The sequence below is a fragment of the Apodemus sylvaticus genome, chromosome 1 (assembly GCF_947179515.1).
Source record: "Apodemus sylvaticus chromosome 1, mApoSyl1.1, whole genome shotgun sequence".
NCBI classification, from domain to species: Eukaryota; Metazoa; Chordata; class Mammalia; order Rodentia; family Muridae; genus Apodemus; species Apodemus sylvaticus.
Window position 1 is genome coordinate 165,689,656 of NC_067472.1, and position 6,318 is coordinate 165,695,973.

Here is a 6,318-nt window from a genome sequence, read left to right on the forward strand (position 1 = left end):
TTTATATTCTCCATGGCTATTGTATAAAGGTGCTGTTTTCCTAATTTCTTTCTAAACCCATTTATCATTTGTATAAAGGAGGGATACTGATTCCTTTGAGTTAATTTTGTATCCAGCCACTTTGCTGAAAGGGTTTATCAGCTTTATAAGTTTTCTGGTAGAATTTTTTTTTTGGGTCGTTTATGTATATGATCATTTCATCAGCAAATAGCCATACTTTTTTCCAATTTGTACTCCATTGATCTCCTTTAGTTGTCTTATTGTTCTAGTTAGAACTTCAAATACTATATTGAATAGATAGGGAGAGAGTGGGCAGCCTCATTTGGTCCTTGATTTTATGAAACTATTTTAGTTTTTCACCATTTAGTTTGATGTCAGCTACTGGCTGCTGTATATTGTTTGATTATGTTTAGGCATGTGCCATGTATCCCTGATTTCTCTAATACCTTTAACATGTTGGGGCCTTTTACCAAAGGCCTGTAAGAATCCAATGAGATTCTGTGTGGTTTTTTCCCTTTCAGTTTGTTCATATGCTAGATTACCTTGATGGATTTTCATATACCGAACCATCCCTGAATCAACTGGAATGAAGACTACTTGTTCACAATTGATGTTTTTGTTGTGTTCCTAGATTTGGTTTGTGAGTATTTTATTGAGTGTTTATGCATCAATGGTCATAAGAGAAATTGGTTTGAGGTTTTCTTTCTTTGTCGAGTCTGTTTTAAGAATCGGGGTGACTGTGGCCTCATAGAATGATTTTGGCCATGTTCCCTCTGTTTCTATTTTGTGGACTAGTTTGAGCAGTACTGGTATTAGCTCTCTGAAAGTCTGGCATAATTCTTCATGAAAACCACCTGGCCCTGGGATTTTTTGACTGGGAGACCTTTAATGACTGCTTCTATTTCTTTAGGGGTCATAGGGATGTTTAAATAGCTTACCTGATCCTGATTTAACTTTGGTAATTGGTATCTGTCTAGAAAATTATCCATTTCCTTAAGATATTCCAGTTTTGTGGAGTATAGGCTTTTGAAGTAGTTGAATTTTCTTAGTGTCTGTTGTCATGTCTCCCTTTTCATTTATGATTTTGGTTATTTGGATACTGTCTTTCTGTCTTTTGGTTAGTTTGACTAAGAGTTTGTCTGTCTTGTCGATTTTCTCAAAGAACCGGCTCTTGGTGTCATTGATTCTTTGTATTGTTTTCTTCGTTTCTAACTGATTGATTTCACCCATGATTTTGATTATTTCCTGCTTTCTACTCCTCTTTGGGGTGCTTGCTTCTATTTTTCTAGAGCTTTCAGGCTTACTTGTAAATTGTGAGTATGCAAACTTCCTAATTTCTTTATGGAGGCACGTAGTTCTATGAACTTTGCTTTTAGCACGGCTTTCATTATGTCCCATAAAATTGGGCATGTTGTGTTTTGCTTTTCATTGATTGTAGAATGTCTTTAATTTATTTCTATATCTCTTCCCTGACTCAGAGATTGTTGAGTAGAGAGTTGTTCAATTTCCAGGAGTGTGTAGACTTTCCGATGTTTCTGTTGTTGTTGAAGTCAATAATCCATGATGGTCTGATAATATCCAAGGTATTATTTCAATTTTCTTGTATATGTTGAGGCTTGATTTGGGATTAACTATATGATCAAGTTTGAAGAAGGTTCCCTGAGGTGCTAACAAGAAGGTATATTTGTGTTTGGGGAAATATTCTATAGATGTCTGTTATGTCCATTTCATTTATAATGTCTGTTAATTTCATTATTTCTCTGTTTAGTTTTTGTCTGGATGATCTGTCAGTTGGTGAGAATGGGATATTGAAGTTAAGCTTCAGCAATGTTTCTTTTTACACATGTGGGTGCCCTTGTGTTTGGTGTACTGATATTTAGAATTGAGATATAATCTTGGTAGATTTCTCCTTTGATGAGTATGAAGTGTCCTTTCCTTTCTCTTTTGATTAATTTTGGTAGAAAGTCTAGTTTTTTATATATTAGAAGGGCTACTCCAGCTTGCTTCTTGGGTCTGTTTGCTTGGAAAACTGTTTTCCACTCCTTCATTCTGAGGTAATGCCTACCTTTATTGCTGAGGTATGTCTTTTTATATGCAGCAGTAATGGATCCTGTTTTTGCACACATTCTGTTAGTCTGTGTCTTTTTATTGGGGAATTGAGTCCACGGATGTTGAGAGATATTAATGACAAGTGATGTGTGTGTGTGTGTGTGTGTGTACACTTCCCTTTTTATTCTGGTAAAGAATTATTTATTTCCTTTGTTTTCTTGGTTGTACTTATTTTTGTTGGGTTGGAGTTTTCCTTCTAGTATTTTTTGTAGTGCTGGATTTGTAAATAGATATTGTGTGAATTTGGATTTTTTTGAAATATCTTGTTTTCTCTATCTATGGTGATTAAGAATTTGGTTGGGTATAGCAGTCTAGGTTGCCACCCATGGATTTTTAGATTTTTGCAAAATATCTGTCTTGACCTTTGTAGCTTTTAGAGTCTCTGTTGATAAGTTGGGTATAATTCTGATATGTGTTACCTGGCCTTTTCCCCTTGCTGCTTTTAATATTCTTTCCTTGTTCTGTAGATTTGTATTTTGATTATTTTGTGGTGGGATGATTTTCTTTTCAATTACCAGTCTAATTGGTATTCTATAATCTTTTTTTATGTTTATTAGGCATCTCTTTCTTTATGTTGTAAAATTTTCTTCTATGATTTTGTTGATAATATTTTCTGGGCCTTGGAGCAGGGACTGACTCTTCACCTTCTTCTATTCCTATTACTCTTAGGTTAGGTCTTTTTATGGTATCCCAGATTTCCTGGATGTTTTGTTTCCGGAATATTTAGCTTTAATATTTTCTTTGCTCGATGTATCAGTTTTTTCTATTGCATCTTCTATGCCTGAGATTCTCTCTTTCATTTCCTGTATTCTGTTGGTGGTGTTTGCATCTATTGTTCCTGCCCTCTTCCCTAGGTTTGCCATTTCTAGGATTCCCTCAGGTCGTGTTTTCTTTGTTGCTTCTCTTCCCACTTTCAGCTCTTGCACAGTTTTATTTATTTCCTTCACCTGTTTAATAGTATTTTCCTGTATGTCTTTAAGCAATTCATTTGCTTCCTCTTTGAAGACCCCTGTCTGTTTGATTGTGTTTTCCTGTATTTCTTTAAGAGATTTATTCATTTCCTCTTTAAAGGCCTCTATCATCTTTATAAAATTGAATTCAAGGTAATTTTCTTGTGTTTCAGTTGTGTTAGGATATCAGGGTTTGCTGTAGTGGGGTAACTATGCTTTGGAGGTGTCATATTGCACTGACTTTTGTTGATGGTGTTCTTTCAAGGGCCTTTTAGCCCTTTGGGAGAAGAGAAGCTTACCTGCATGTTTCAGAATCTGCAGGCCCCATGAAGGTTGGAGGAAGGGAAGAATGAAGGTCTCCTTGGGATACAGGCTGCTCAGGGAAACTTGACTTGGCTTAGAGATCTCAGAAAGCAGCTAAGATGATTGAAGGATGGGAAGCTATGGCTCAGGATCTGCAGGTCTGATGCAAGTAGGGAAAAAAGTGGTAGGAGAATGGAGTTCTCCCTGGGGTAGCAGGCTGCTCAGAGAAGGTTGGTTTGGCCGCACAGTGCTCAGTAAGTAGGGAAGATGAAGGGGCAAAGGAATACCTGTATGGTTCATGAATCTGATGAAGCTAGAGGAAGAGATGGTGGGAGAACAGAGGTACCCCTGGGAAAGTGGGCTGATCAAGGCAGCCTGGCTTGACGCAGAGGGCTTAGCCAGCAGGGAAGATGGATGGGGGAAGTGGCTTGAACCTGTATGGTTCACAAGTCTCAGGTCTGGTGAAGGTAGGAGGAGAGGTAGCAGGAGAATGGAAGTCTCCTTGGGAAAGCAGGCTCCTCAGGGCAGATTGGCTTGGCCCAGAGGGCTCAGAACAGGGAAGATGTGCAGAAGGGATGCCTACCTATATGGTCTAGGAGTCGTCAGTATGTTGATGGTGGATGCGAGATTGTGGGAGAATCTTATTCACATTTTAATTTGACAATTCTGAAAGGCACATATAATGCTGATATAATTCAAAATCAGGGCTTACTCAGATAGGTATCACACAGGATTGACAACAGCCTGGTTTGTAAAGCACAAAACTTCACTAAATGATCCACAGGGTACAGTTTGGGAACTACAAGGAGATGTTATTAGTCCAACTTTATGAAGGAGGAAAGGAGACTAAGGGGAGTGAGTCCTGCACGGCCACTTAGTACTTAGTACTTAGTACTGCTGTGAGCCACATAGCTCTGGGGTTTGTGATTGGACCATGTGTAGTATTGTGTTTGAAGTATGGTCATGAAGAAACCACTTTGTAATTTGTTCCTACAAATTTGTTCCTATCTTCCTGTAATATTATTTCCTCTTGGTTTTTTAAAAAAGCTCTGTCCTTTTCTGTGTCATTAGCCAGGCTGCCTCTATCACATGCTGAAGCTTGATGCATGAGTGGTTTATTTCCTTCACCTTCAAATGTGCTGGTTAGCATGTCTTACCCTAGATCTGTACCATATATTTACTTTTTAAATTTAAAATTAAATTAGTTTTTTTTTGTTTTAGATAGGATGCATAGCTCTGGGTGACAAGTCTGGACCTCTCCATGTAGACCACACTGGCTTCAAACTCATAGAGACCCTTCTGCCTCTGCCTCTGGTGCATTTAAGACCTGCATTACTATGCATGGCCTTGTTCTTAAAATTACAGTTTCAGGAGAAAGTGTGGGTCTTTTCTTCTCCAGAATTCTCTTGAATCATATTTTCTCTATCTGATGATTCTTTTTAATTTAAAAATCAGCTTGCCACACTTAAACATAAAACTTGTTGAAAATCAGGGGAGTAATATTGAATATACATGGAAAAATGGAAAAATTTTAATTTTCAGAATGTTTTTCCCTCTATGGACATCTGCTATCACTTCATTTATTTAGCTATTCTTTGAATTTATTGTTATTATTATTATTATTATTATTATTATTATTATATTTTATGTGTATGAGTGGTTTTGCCTGCATGTACATCATCTATGTGCATGGTGTCTACAGAGACCAGCAGAGGGCATCAAATTCCCCGGAATAGAAGGTTACAAATAGTTGTGAGCTGCCATGTGGAAGCTGGGAATTGAACCCAGGTTGTAAGAGCAGCCAAAGCACTTAGCCACTGAGCCAGATCTCCCACCTTTAAGTGGGTTTGGGGGATTGAACTCACATTGGTAGGCTGGAGATTAATTGCCTCTGCCCAATAAGACATCCTGTGGTTGCACTTTCTTTCTTTCTTTCTTTTTTTTTTAAAGACAGGTTCTTACTCTACAATCAAGGCTGGTCTGGAACTCACTATGTAATTCAGATTGACCTTGAACTCATGACAATCGAGGTTCATTTCCAATACATTTATGTTATCTTTTAAAATTATGCTTTTGATATTTTTCTTACATAGAAAATACAATAACTATTTCTTAATAAGAACAGTAACCTGTCTATCCATTTTACAGCTGTACAGTGTCAATACCACTTTATATCTCTGTTTCATATTTAGCTCAGGCTTGTTACCTGACAAGTAGCTTCCCTTTGCTTTTTATCTTTCCATTTAAGTCAATGTCTAATATATGGCATATTTTAATTCAAAAATTTGTTGAGATTTCTCCTTTTTTTGCACACATTTTTATTCTTGTTTTATTTTTTGAGTGCAGTTTTTAAGATTAGAATTTAGTTAATTTCATCTTGAACTTTTCTCTACTTAACTAAATTTCAAGCATTTCACTTATTTTAATTTCTTAGTATTTTCTTTTTTCACTGGGGTAGAGCTGGGAGTAAAGGCTACATCTTCTAAATCCACAGTGACTTCAGCACACTCTGAGATAGCCTTTCCTCTTTCATTTCATACATTCTCACTGTCCTGAATTGGCATGAGACATGGACTTGGGAGAATTCAGGAATGGAAAAGTAGGGCAGACGGCACTCTCTTTGTCCTAGGTGAAGCTCCCCTCCTTCTTTTCCCTCCTCCTTCCCCTTCCCCCTTTCCTCTTCCTTTTCTTTCTCTTCCTCTTCCTTCTTCCCCTACCACTTCTTCCTCTTCTTTTTGTTCTTCTTAAAACAAACACCACACACATCCATTTACATATACTTACTTATTAAATGCTAGCATGTGCCAGGCTCTGTTCTTCATGTGTTCATGTGTAATAATACAGAATAAGTGGTAGACATAGTAAACATTGAATTAAAAGTGAATATGTCAGCTATCGATTACCAACAGTTCCTCTGCTGAGTGGGAGGGACTTTGTATAGCTCCCCTCTCTGGTC